The sequence below is a fragment of the Eumetopias jubatus genome, unplaced genomic scaffold (genome assembly GCF_037043125.1).
Source record: "Eumetopias jubatus isolate StellerSeaLion01/CBP00866 unplaced genomic scaffold, mEumJub1_p1.0 scaffold_14, whole genome shotgun sequence".
NCBI lineage: Eukaryota > Metazoa > Chordata > Mammalia > Carnivora > Otariidae > Eumetopias > Eumetopias jubatus.
Window position 1 is genome coordinate 37,723,695 of NW_028274820.1, and position 14,029 is coordinate 37,737,723.

General features: G+C 40.5%; 1 protein-coding gene and 1 non-coding gene across 5 annotated transcripts in view; both read right to left on the minus strand.

Moving 5' to 3' along the window:
* CDK6 (cyclin dependent kinase 6) overlaps positions 1–14,029 on the minus strand; it is a 229,441-nt gene that overhangs the window by 184,273 nt on the left and 31,139 nt on the right. The window lies entirely within an intron of this gene.
* LOC114222438 (U6 spliceosomal RNA) lies at positions 5,847–5,949 on the minus strand. Its single transcript, XR_003611948.1, has one exon. It is a non-coding gene; the product is annotated as a U6 spliceosomal RNA (small nuclear RNA).

The following is a 14,029-nucleotide window of genomic DNA, read 5'->3' on the forward strand; positions in this document are numbered from 1 at the left end:
AAGGGACATGCAACCAGAATATATTAAAAACTCTTGCCACTCAATAATCAAAAGACAACCCAACTTAAAAATGGGCCAAGGTTGTGAAATATACCTCAATAAAGGTGAAAGTAAAATAAAGTAAAATAAAAATGGGCAAAGGATTTGAATAGACATTTCTCTAAAGATAGAATAAGGGCCAAAAAGCACAGGAGAAGATGTTCACACATCATTAGTCACTAGAGAAATGCAAAGCAAAACCATGAGATACCACTTCGTATATACCAAGACTGCCAAAATTAAAAAGATAATAAAAATACTGGCAAAGATGTAGAGAAAGTGGAACCCTCATATAGTGCTACATTAGCGATGTAATTAGGTGCAGCCACTCTGCAAGAGTTTGGCAGTTCCTCAATCTTATGATCTAGCAGTTCTACTCCTCGATATATGCCTAAGAGAAATGAAAACATATGTCCACAACACAACAACTAGTACAGGAATGTTCACAGCTCCATTATTCATAATAGCCAACAAATGGAAACAACCCAAATGGCCATCAGCTGTTGAAGGAATAAATAAAATGTGTAATATACATACAGTGGAATAGCATTCAGTCACAAAAAAGAAGGACTGATACGTGCTACTCTTGAAAACCTTATGCCAAGTGAAGGAAGCCAGTCATAAAAGACTAGATATTGAACGATTCCGTTCATATGAAATGGTTAGAGTAGGCAAATCTGTAAGAACAGAAAGTAAATTAGAGGTTGCCTAGGATGAGCGGTAGCAGGGAGCTAGAAGAAAGGGAGATTGACTGCTAATGGGGATGAGGTTTCTTTTAGGGGGAATGAAAATGTTCTAAAATTAGATTATAGTGATGGGTTAGCACAACCTGTGAATATACTAAAATCAATGAATCACCCACTTCAATTGGGTATAAACTGTATGGCATATCAATTACTTGTCAAAAAGCTATTTGAAAAAGAAAAAAAACAAGGGAAGAGACTATCTCAAGAAGAGAGTAGTCAAATGCTACACGAGGCAAAAAAGTATATTCTGCTGTTTAAAATACTTTCATTATTGTTTCTTGCCCACAGGAAAAAGTAGCAGTATAAAAATCTAACATTTATTGAGTGGTTACTATATGCCAGGCATGGTACTAAGAACTGAATCTGAAAAAAAATTTAAATAAATAAAAAATTTCTAAAAGAACTCTATCTGTGTCTATGCACTTAAACCTCTTAACCCTATAAAGTAGGCTTCATCTCTTCTACAGAGGAAAAGAACTAAGGCTGGAAGATTCAGAGATGGCCCAGTGTCATAAAGCTTATAAATGAAGGAGCCAGAATTTGAAATCAGATAATCAGGCAGGAGAACCCTCACTCTTAACCACTGTATCCTCCATTCCATGGCTTACTAAAGGCCTTCACGATCTCACCCCAATTACCAATCCATTCTCATCGTTTAAAAAAAAAATTTTTATTCCTTTGAGAAAAAGAGCAGAGCAAGAGAGAGAAAGTACATGAGCAGGGGAGAGGGGCCGAGGGAGAGGGAGAAGCAGACACCCCACTGAGCAGGAAGCCCAACCGTGGGTTCGATCCCAGGACCCGGGGATCATGACCTGAGCTGAAGGCAGATGCTTAACCGACTGAGCCACCCAGGCGCCCCTCATTCTCATCTTTTAACTAGATTCTACCCAACCTGAAATACTTGTAGTTCCTGAAATATGCGTGATTTTTGCTCTGTGCCTGATACCTCCATCTACAAAGCTCTCCTCTGTCCATCTGGTAACCTCCCGTTCATCTGCAAACGCTACTAAGGGGTGAGCATCTTCTGTGATCCTCGCTTGTCTCCCTTCTCCCCTCCCACTTCCAGACCCAGACTCCTATGTGTCACCACAACATACCTGACTCACTGGAGGCACTGAGCCTCCATCACTGAATGAATAAATAAATGAATAAAAATATTCGATTGTCCTATAAAAAAGCACACTGTATTTTTGGAAATAGCCTGAGCCAAGTCTGATAAATTAAGTGGGGGATCAGGCTGAGTAATATTCTTTTGGGTCCAAAAAGAGGTGTGATAATAAAGTAAAGATGTTGATTTTGGGGTTTGGCTCATAAAACAGTTCTGAAGACAATTCCAAAAGAGTCTGAAAATGTTTTGTTCAATTAGAACAGAGCTAGAAAAACTGGACTGCCTCCTGTGGGACAAGATTTATTTGGTCATATAAGTTCTAGTATGGTGTTTTTCATTTTTTTCTTTGTCTCATTATTTTTGAGTCACATGGTATAAGGCAATTGCACTTTTATTAAATATATTTCATTTCCTAAACAGTAAGCTGCTAAATAAGTTATCCTCATTTCCCCCCCTCCTGCTTTCTTTCCTCAGTAACTATCTTGACATGCTAAAGAAGTATTTTATCATCAGAGGGTGATTTTGCTTATTTCCAAAAGAGGGAAACAATTTGCTACTCTTTAATATAAATCTCCCCTTAACTCCAAGGAATGTCTTGCTCATGAAAGGAAAAACAAGGTCCAGAATCTATTAACTTGTGATCCATCGTCTTCAAAGCAATTTACATTCAGTATATTATTTGAGTTCATTTAGCTATTAGAGTAAAAGCCTAAATCCCCTGTGTATTTGCCAGTACAAAACTATACTTAGGCCAAAACTAGGTCACAAAATGTTTTAACATGACAACATGTTTTACTCTTCCAACATCTTGAAAAATTTCCAAGGAACTACAGAAAGAGAGCTTCCTGAAACAAACAACTTCAATATCCTAAATCACATCCGAGATAAGCCCTGCCCCAATTTGGATTCAGAGCACTATGAAAATAAAAGATAACTAACCTGCGCCATTGCACACATTTGATCTTTCAGTTTCTTCCAAGTCTCAATCTTGACACACCAATAAACCCATCCGTGATTTTGTCCAATTCTCTAAGCACAACTACCCATATATTTTAATGTAACCAGTTTCTCTTTTGTCAGAATTTTATAGATTTTTACATTATGCATATGGAAGTAGTATATACAAAGGTCAGAGCTCAGCATTGGCCTGCTAAACACGAATCTACTAATGTCAGGACGAGTGTTTCCTGGCTGTTAATAGGATATCACTTAAAATATTTTCATTTTGTTAGGTAATGAACAATAGTTTTGAAAAATATGACCCTGGGAACAGACAATACTTATACAACTTCTAAAAGGTTACAGACATGTAGATATTTAATCACTGCCCTCTTAAGCTTCTATTTCTTTGTTAAAAGTAAAACCAAAAAGCAAAACTGGCTACATAGCCCCCTTTAACTAACAGAGAAATGAGCAGGTAACAAGCTGCTCTATGATGTCACAGTTTTTACTGACCTGATCTGACATGCTAAAAGGATAATACACCTGAGAGTTCACAGTCTCTTCTCAGTCCTTCTAACATCCTTACAGAATGACCTGAAATATAACCCTATTTTGCAAGTGGCTAAATGTATAAATATTGTTTATTTGCTGTATTTTATTGTTTCTGACCTCCTTCTTTGATATTTCACTTCTTTATGTTTTTCATATACAGCATATATTTCCCTTTCAGAATGAGAACAGCGGTTTCTTAAAGAAAAACTGAGTTGGTAACAGTGGGACATTTCCCCCTTAAATAGATACATATTATTTTTTAGATACTCAAAGAAAATCATCCTTGGAAATTCTAAAACAGCAAAGTATAGAATTTATGATTTAGTACTCGTTAACCACGGAGGTAAGTAAAATACTAGAGAACTCTGAAATACTTCACTTATATACCAGTTGCACGTTTTTCAAATGCCACTGTTAAATGATATGCCAAAGAGTTATCTGTCAGAGGTTAGTTTTCAGTCAGGGATCTCAGCTGAATGAAGAGACACAAAAGTATGCCTAAGTAGGACGTGGGACAGAAAACGTGTTAGCCCCTGAATCAAATGGACGAACAACTCTAAGAGAGAAGCTGGGAAAATCACAGTGTAAGTGCTGAGGATGAGCTGCCAACAGCAAAGACCCAAGAGACTAGGAGTGTTTCAAATCTAAGGCTGTCCCTAAGGCTGTGACGGCAACTAACAGAGCACAGCGTAATCAACTGAACTTACTTCCACAAAAAGCCAATATTCCATCTTTACAAAAGCAAACTCTGGAAAAGATCCCACTTGGCAGTGTGGCTCAGATCCTGTCACAGGTGAGGGAGTTTGTGTGACAAACAGAACTTCCTCCCCTACAGTCAAAACGGGTGCACTGAGCACAGGGTTGGAGGCCATCAGACATTAAGATCATCAGCCCATTCCCTGCATGGGCTCCACATGCACGGCGCCACTGTCCCACTATAATCTGGCTCTCCCACAGATAAGCATGCAGAGAAGGCAATGCCTTGGTTGGCAGATCTGAGCACACTCGAAAAGTACAGCTTTTATTGGAAAAGAGTAAATCAACATTTTGGTTCAAACCTTGGTTTCTTATGAAGCTGGCATGAGTCGGTCATCCCTGGACTCTCAAACCCTCTAGGTATACTTATAAAATTGGGCTTCCAGCTTTTAATGCCAGGCAGATCCTGGAACATGGCAACCACACCACAGCACTGGCTCCCTGTCTCTGGGCAGCCCGCCATCATTCTGACTCCTGAAAAGGCAACAGTGGTTACCTTGACCTTGAGACATACTTTTTCTCCACACTGTCACAGAATGTTTCTGCATTTTGACTTCTAATTCATGCAATCTTTACACTGTAAGAATAAAGACAATACCTTAGCACATATTTACCCAGGTTTGCTAGAAGAACTTCGAAAGTGACTATCTCTTTGGGCAGCACATAGAAGCACTTCTGAGAAGGCTAATACTAGACTTAGTTTATACTGAAATGTTTTAATTATAAGTTGCCTCATGGGGTGGGTAATGCTGAAGGGTGAGGACTAAATAACACAGAATCCCTTGTGGGCCTTGTCAAACACCTCCTCCTCACCCTCCACTAAGAACCAGCCAATTAATCAAGAGTAGGTTCTTGGGCACCTTGGATGCGCCAACACTGGAGATAGAGCAGGTAGCAAAACTGTCTCCACGTGATTGGAATCACTGCCTTTGGGAGCCACTTTGGGAGTCTACTTCCTTGCTTGGGTGTGCTGGGGGTAGATATAAGATTGAAAATGATTCTTCCGGGGCGCCTGGGTGGCTCAGTCGTTAGGCGTCTGCCTTCGGCTCAGGTCATGATCCCAGGGTCCTGGGATCGAGCCCTGCATCGGGTTCCCTGCTCAGCGGGGAATCTGCTTCTCCCTCTCCCACTCCCCCGGCTTGTGTTCCCTCTCTCGCTGTGTCTCTCTCTCTCTGTCGAATAAATAAATAAAAAAATCTTAAAAAAAAAAAAAAGAAAGAAAATGACTCTTCCCGGGTGAGATTCGACTTTTCAAGTGAATTTTTGTCAACGCGGTTACAGAGAATTTTGTTCCTGGCTTTAAACTATTCCAAACACAAATCTGTTCTATTTGGTCTGATGTAAGACTAGACAAAAGCATTCATTAATAAAAAGCAGAGAAGACATAATGCCAAAATCTTTGTATATTTTAGCGCATAATACATTTATCTTTTTCCAGGCAGATGGCAGGCAACTTGTTTCTAATTCAAAGAAAGATAATGGAAAGAACTGTTTACAGTAGAACAATCTTCAATAATTCAGAGCTTGATGATCTAATGAAATTACTTTAAAATGTCAAATGTCAAAATGCTGTATCAAATCTCTTCTTTTGCATTTCAACTCTAAGTTAACATTTTGAGGAAAAAGGAATTCAACAAATAGTAACTGTTTTATGGAAGGCTCACCTAACTCTTAATAAGCCCAGTCAAGCACATTAATTTTTTTTTAATTTGGATCGCGTCATGAATTTGCATGTCATCCTTGCTCAGGGGCCATGCTAATCTTTGTATCGCTCCAATTTTAGTATATGTGCTGCTGAATGAGCATAATTGACAGACTGAGCTCTTTTATGAAGAGTTCTTAAAAATACTTTATATTTTTTATAAAATATATCACCCTTTTACAAATATCATACCCAATTTTGAAGTGTCTACACATAAGTTAATTAATCCACTCTTAGCATATGCCAAAAAATGATCTGTGTGTACATATATTATGTGTATATATGTACATATACACACACGTCTGGCTTTTAAACAATAAACAAAGAACACAAAACAAGGAAACTACTTACTTTACGGTAAACTCAGAAGGGTTGCTGTAAAGATGAAACCATTCATGATAGGCAAAATCGGGCTTGGGACATGTTAAGTGTTCAATTAAAGATTAGTTATGAGATGATGATGAATATGACTTATTCTTAAGAATTTTAGTTTTTATTTCACGTATTAGAACAATGTTTTTTAAAGCGTAAGGCTTCTCTTGATGCATACCTTTAGCACATTATAAAGCCTTCATTTGTAGCTGAATGAAGGACACTCTCTCTATGGCTAAGGGACTTCAGGGATGTTAATCACTTTAGATTCTTCCACCCTCTTAGGACACCCAATTTCTCCACTTTCTGGTCTTCAACATGTGGCTTTTCTTCCTCCACCCTCTCTGCCTAATTCCAGGCACTTCCTTCAGCCTTCACCTAGGGCTCCCAATTCCTCCCTGCTCTCTGCATACGGTCTTTTCTTGTGACGGAAGAAAATCAAAGCCATTTGCCTCATTCCTGGGTCTTCTATCCCTCATGTTTCACAGGAAAGTATCCTCTTCTACAAGAAAAGGATTCCCCCACCAACTGTGCCCTCCACCCTCTGCTAAGTCATTTCATCAATTTTTACTTTTTCTAAAAAGACTTATTTGAGAGAGAGAGAGAGAGAGCGCGCACAGAGAACTTAAGGGAGAAGTAGACTCCCCACCAAGTGGAGAGCCCGACAGAGGGCTCGATCCCGGGACCCTGGGATCATGACCCGAGCCAAAGGCAGACGCTTAACGACTGAGCCACCCAGGAGCCCCTCAATTTTTATTCTTTATCATTCCTCTCCAATCTCTCCTCTGCATCTACAAACACACTCATATTTCCCTTGTATAATGACACCAAAAATGTTAAACCACTCTTATTTCAACCTGGTTGTCATTCTAACAACATTCCATCCCCTCAATTTACTTAATGATAGTCTACTCTCTGTGCTACACTTTCTCATTCCTTTGTTATCTGTGACCTGGCTTCCCCCCTTTCTCTCTCTTCCAGCAAAATCTGTCTTAGAGAGATACTGGTAAACTTCCCACGACTAAATGCAGTCTTTTCAACCTCTTGGCAGCACTTGAGATACCTGAAGGAAAGGCCTCCTTCTCCTTGAAACTCTCCCCTCCCAAGACTTCCCTGAATTATCTTGCTTTTCTCCCTCTCCTTCTCTGGTCTCTTTTTCCCTGACTCTTCTTTCTCTTTCAATCCTAAATGCAGGTAATCTTGAGGTTCCATTCTCAGTCTTACTTTTCCCCTCAACATATGGGTGCTCTTGCTCGGTCACTGATTTAATATGTTGTATCCAATCTGACAGTGACCTCAAGATCTACTACGGACAGCAATTGTTTCTGAGGCATGATTTGAAAAAAACCTGTGCTTGTGAAAACTGGTGTGTCTTAACAAGTCATTTTAGCTGGTGACACAAGCCTACTCGTGTGCTCAGGTTGCACATGGGGTGTTTGTGGGTTGCTCCCTGCGGTAGGACACATTATGCACAATATGGTATTCCAAATGTGGGACTCAAAAAGATCTACGTCTCCTTTAAGAATGTCATAGGTTTTCTGGATTCCTCTCTGGAGCTTGCAATTTCCTGTACTTCAACTATAACTCTGCCTTGGCTACTTCCTGAGAGCACATATAACTTAACCTGTTTAATAAAACAGAACTCACTGGTGTCCCTCAAACCCACCTCTTCTCCTGGGAGTCCCATTTCTAACCGTAGACCACCATTCTCTTACTCAGGCTAACCAACCCCAATTCATCCTGCTGACTCTATGGCCCTGCTCACCCACACACTCAACCAGCTACCCAGACTGGCCAATTCTTGCACTCAACTCTCTCATACTTTCCTCTCATTTTGAGGAAACTATCCCGATTTAGGCCACCATTTTTTTTCTCTCTCCCCAAGAAATGGTCCATCTCCTAACTAGTTTGCTTGTCTCTAGATTCTACTTCAACCTGGTTTATTCTATTATTCTCTTATTATTCCCGTCACTTGTGCATATCTCTACTACTTCCTTCCCTTCCCCTCTCGCTCTGGTCAACTCAACACCTCAGACTCATCTGCCATGCATCATACATCATTCATCTCCACTTTTGTGATTCTGCTCATTGTTCACCTCTTCTGTGGAGTCTAACTTTCTTGTTCCCACAAGTTAAACAATTTCTTCCTCTGAGGTAGCCTAGAATTGTACCTGTGACTCCCAATGGTCCGTATTACTTTATTCTTTGTACTATAGTAGTTTGCATGGGTCCCTTCTGTCTTTCCTCCTGCTAGGTCATGAACTCACTGAAAATAGGGACCGTTAATATACTTTTTGATTCCCCACTATACATATTGTTTATATTAAGTGCCTTGCACTCAGGAGGTTCTCAGTTAACCTCTGCTAGGTGGAACGGCACTATTTTATGAATGTATCCCATGTCACATACTGCTATTCTCTGTAGGCAACATTATCTCTGGGAATGAGATCCAAACTGTAACTGGATGCCTTAGCATCTTTGGGTCCATCCAAAAAGCATCTTCAAATCAGGCAATCCTAATACCCGAGTTCTAGAATATGCCCCTGTGGAAACTGGAATATGCCAGAACCAAATTCCCAGTCTCTTCAGAATAGAGACACCACAAAAGCAAGCTTCATTTCTTGGGATATTATAACATCCTCAATTTTGTGAATATCTGAATTGCCACTTTAGGAAAAAGGAGGAAATTTCAAGGTTCCTTTTAATTTTCCATGCAGCAAACAGGAAAGCTTCACCCTTTCATCCAGAGCTCAATAACTTACTAAATGGTAGACTAAAAACCTTAATAAAGCCTTCAAATGTGTTTTACCTCTACAAACAGCCAATTTCTGGAAGCTAGTGTGAAAAACTCAGCATTATTAGTACTATTAAAATGTTTTCTTTATACTTAAGTATAAACACATAGAAGAAAATGGGCAAAAATTTTCAAAATTAGCTAACAATGACATTTTAAAATCAGTTGTAAATTTTACTTGACCCTTTTTATTTTGTTTGGAGGTGGGGACAACTTTTACTTATAACAGGAATTCCTTTCTTTCTTTAAACACTGGGAGTGAGCCTTTGTAGAAAAGGATTATTTCTTCAGTTTCTAAGAAACAAACTGGAATAATTTATGCCTTCAAAATTTCTCTCATAAAAGACTTTGCACAATCTCTCTCTTTTTTTACTATTTGATACTAAAATTATAGGAACATAGAATTTTGAAGCCAAGGTCATCAAGTCTCAGTCCTCCTTTCTGAAAATGAGCAAACTGGGGGGTGGGGTGGGCATGGTTAAGGTGACCGCCTAGGATCCCTCTGTGAACGGTCCTTCCCACTGTACTATTCTGCCACTGAATGCAGCAAAAGTACCTCCCAAAGTTAATTTCAGGAGGGAAAGCACATTATTCTTATACCTTAAAAACTATCAAGCATTCTTCAAGGAAGCTTTAAAAATATTTGAAAAAACAGAAGGATACATGCTTCAGTGTTCTAACTATCAAAACTTTCGGAGGAATTCCAGCCTATTAAAAATGTGACTTTCAAAAATGTAATATTCAAATACCTCTTTCTGGGTTAGCAAAGGCCTCTCATTTTCTAAAATCGTGGAAAGGTGCATACATCCTTAAGAGAATTCTCTCAACTTACTGTCCTCTCCTTCCAAAGTCACGGCCAAAGACATAAAGCACCCGTTTATTACATAAGCAGCTATCACACATCTTTTTAACTGTCAGACCATTCTGGTTTATGTATATAGCTGCAGTTCCCACTGTGTAGGAGTTTATAATATATAATAGTTTCTTCCATATAAAAATAGGCACTGTTTTTTTGCCTGTTCTCATTCCTTTAGGCGGTAAAGGACGTTCATGGTGGTGTCCACACAAGGCTATGGACTGGGATGTCTCAACCAGGGCACTAGTCACATTTGAGGCCAGACAACTCTTTGTTGTGGGGAACTGCCCTGTGCATTTAGGGTGTTTAGCTGCGTACTTGGCCTCTATCCACTAGATACCAGTAGGATCCCTCCAACTGTCAACCAAAAAATATCTACAGACATTGCCAAATGTCCTCTGGGGGCAAAATCTCCCTTGGTTGAGAAACTACTGCTATTGAGGGATAGTGTTCACTTCTGCATACGTTCTCATACTATTTTTAAAACCTACTGTTCCCCGTGTAACCCCATGTTAGGATGGCTGGTAGTAATTAATCTTTTCAAGTTTTTTTAATACCCCATCATTGTGGCTGCCTTTGTGCTTATTATTTTGATGTAATTTCTAAAGAAATAGAATTATCTCACACAATCCACCAAACAAGCATTTATTAAGCACCTGCAGTATGCTCAGCAGCATGCTAATCACCAAAGAAAAAGTCGTGAGCTCTATCCACAAAGATCTTTCATTATAGTTGAGGGAAGAAGACATGCACATGTGACATAAGCACCGAACCCACAGGACAAGACAGAACACAGAGTTAAACCAGGGGGAACAAACTTAATGGTCAACGGAAGACTCACATTTCCAGAAATGCTCTTAACGGAGCTGATGAGATCAGAGCCTAACCTTTGAAGACGAGTGCATAGTGAACAGGCAAACCTCTCGGATTTGGTTAATATCAGACCACGTCAAGTAGAAGGGAAACTAATCTTCCAGGGTCAAGTCTAGATGAACAGAAAAACAGGTGAAAGCTCAACCTATCGATGTCATCTACCACATTCATAAACTTCAGAATCACTCACTTCATCTTGGGAGCTCTTCCCCACTGGTTATTTTATTTAATCCCCCCATATGGGTTAATGACATTTTATAAATGGAGGCATTGGAAGGAAAACCATAAAACCCGATAGACCAGGCGCTGTGATCTACGAAAGACAATAAAGAACAGACAGGAGGCGATGCATCCAGAAGCTGGAGGGGGCTCTAATCCGAGGTGTCAGTGGTCTGGAACTCCCTGAGAATAAGCGTATCCTCTTGTAAGGAAGGGCCAAAGGAGCTGTCCCACTTTCTTCGTCCTTTTTCAGAAACCTCGGATTCCCCAGCAGGAATAAAATAAAACTGATGAAAATTCAATAAACGGACAAATGCAACAACCTTTTAGTTCCTGCCCTTCATCGTGGATTCTAGTCCCAAACCACACTCTTAAGGAAATCCCCAACTTTCCAGTTGACCTTAGCTCCATTCATCTCAGCCATCTCATCTTGCTCCCAATTAAACAAGTAAGGAAGAAAGTTATCCCTACTCTGGGTTTTCCTCTTCTCACCCATTGATGGTAAGGGAAAGACTAACATGAGGGTGCTAATTAGATGAATGTTAACCTTATCAATGCTAAACAGTGTTGGGCCTCTGTGTTTCCCCTAATTTATACCACAGACTTTGACTATTTTTTGCCTCCTACAAATTGATGTTAACCAGTGCCTTTCTGTAATGCAGGCCTTCTGAACCTCAGCACTATCAACAATTTGCATTGTCTTGTCTTTGCAGTAGGGAGCTGTCCTGTGCCTCGCAGGATATTTAACAGTATCCATGACCTTCCCCCATTAGATGCTAGTAGCAATACCCTTCCCCAGCTATGACAAAGAAAATGCATCCAGAGATTGCCAAATATCCCCCGAGAGGTAAAACTGCTCCCAGCTGAAGACCACGGCTGTAATGTGATCTTGGGAGAGAAATACTGGTCAAGCAGTGCTTGTATAGATAATCCCAGTTCAAAGACTGAACAAATGAATACGAGTAGCTCCAAAAGTCTGTAATTTCTTCAAATCTAAAAAAACATATGGCCCTTTCTCTCAATTCAAGGGTGCTTGCAGCATCAGTGGGAGAGAACTGGTCACAGAACCAGTGCCCCCAAAGTAGGCACATACAGAGTGCCAGCGCTAAACCTGGGAGGCGTCGGAAGCTGATCTGTGGAGCTGCCTGCCCCTCCAGCATCACCACCATGTTGCCCCTTCTCTGAGTTCAAGTCATCTAGGATCAGAAGAGATGCTGCTCATTTGGGTGTGTTGATAAAAGCATTTGCCAGTGAGTTAATTATACGTAAGGTGTCTTCTAGCCATCATGAAGCCAGGCAGCATTCCTGCTCAATGGTTTAAAATAAAAATCCATTTTCTATAATGATGTTCCAATTTTTCAATCTGAAGAGCATGACTTTCCCACCAAAATGAGTAAGTTCTATGCATCGCTGTGGCCAGGAACTGATTATGCTCATCCATGCAACCTACTCTTCGAACATCTTCAGTGTTCTCAAGTTGAAACTTCTTCAAGGGTCTATGGCTAAAAGCTACTGTTAAGTGTTGGCATTCAATTTTAAACCTGTTTAGGAACACATATATGGCTTTGAAACGCTTAGTCAAACTTCAAAACGATTTAAGAACTATCCTAAAGCGGGGCATCTGGGTGGCTCAGTCGGTTAAGCATCTGCCTTCGGCTCAGGTTATGATCCCAAGGTCCTGGGATCGAGTCCTGCGCATCGGGCTCCCTGCTAGGTGGGGAGTCTGCTTCTCCCTCTGCCTGCAGCTCCCTCTGTTTGTTCTCTCTCCCCCCAACCCCTGTCAAATAAATAAAATCTTAAAAAAAATAATTATCCTAAAGCTGCATTTTCATGACAAACACGGTATTTTGCTTCTTAAAGACTCAGAATTTAGCTAGAACAACAAAGAATCAAATGTCAACCAATTTTCTTCACCATGTGAAAACCAGGGCAAAAATCCAGTCTTTCCTAGACTGGGGCTTGTTTCCCCCCCACACACCATGCCTCAGACTCTCTGAAATATGAACTAAAAACCAGTGTTTGCATGCTGCTGTGGGGCACCACACCAAAAACCTCACACAGACCCAGAAGCTGTGAAGACCACCACAGGCCCCTGGATGTGGAGGTTATGAGGAAGCCCTGGGTATGAAGACACACAGGAAGTAGTGAGGACAAACACTCAGAGGCAACTCCCTGGTGCAAGACAGACCACAGGCACTCCTTATAGGGTCCTGGAGTCCAGATCCCCTGTCCTAAGAAGACAAATGTGTAAAGATTCTCATGAAGGGCCTGTGCATTTACAGTAATATCCTTCTTTCTTGAGCTAGCTTTAGTGGGTCTCTATTATTTCTATTCCTAACACTAAGCCTGCCATCTGTATCATGAACTACCGCCTGGTTCTCATCTGGTGACAAAATGTCATTTAAAAATCTATCTTCTTGGGCACCTGGGTGACTCAGTCGGTTAAGTGCCTGCCTTCAGCTCAGGTCATGATCCCACGGTTCTGGGATCGAGTCCCACATTGGGCTCCCCATTCAGTGGAGAGCCTGTTTCTCCCTTTCCCTCTGCCTGCCTCTCTGCCTACTTGTGCTCTCTCTTTATCTCCCTGTCAAATGAATAAATAAATAAAATCTTTAAAAAAAAAACTATCTTCTTCGGGTGCCTGGGTGGCTCAGTTGGTTAAGTGTCTGCCTTCGGCTCAGGTCATGGTCCCAGGGTCCTGGGATCGAGCCCTGCATTGGGCTCCCTGCTCAGCGGGGAACCTGCTTCTCCCTCTCCCTCTGCCTGCCACTCCCCCTGCTTGTGCACTCTCTCTCTCTGTCAAATAAATAAATAAAATCTTAAATAAAATAAACAAAAATCTATCTTCTTGTGAGAAAGGGAGAAATAAAATTCTGGGGCTGGATAGAGGTGATGGCTCAATAACAATGTGGATGTATTTAATACCACTGAATTGTACACCTGAAAGTGGTTAAAATGGTAACTTTTATGTTATGCATATTTTACTAAAAAAAAGTTAAGAAAACCTACCTTCTTCAAAAAGGTATGATTACAATATCCTATCCATAGAAGCTTCTTATCCTCGACATCA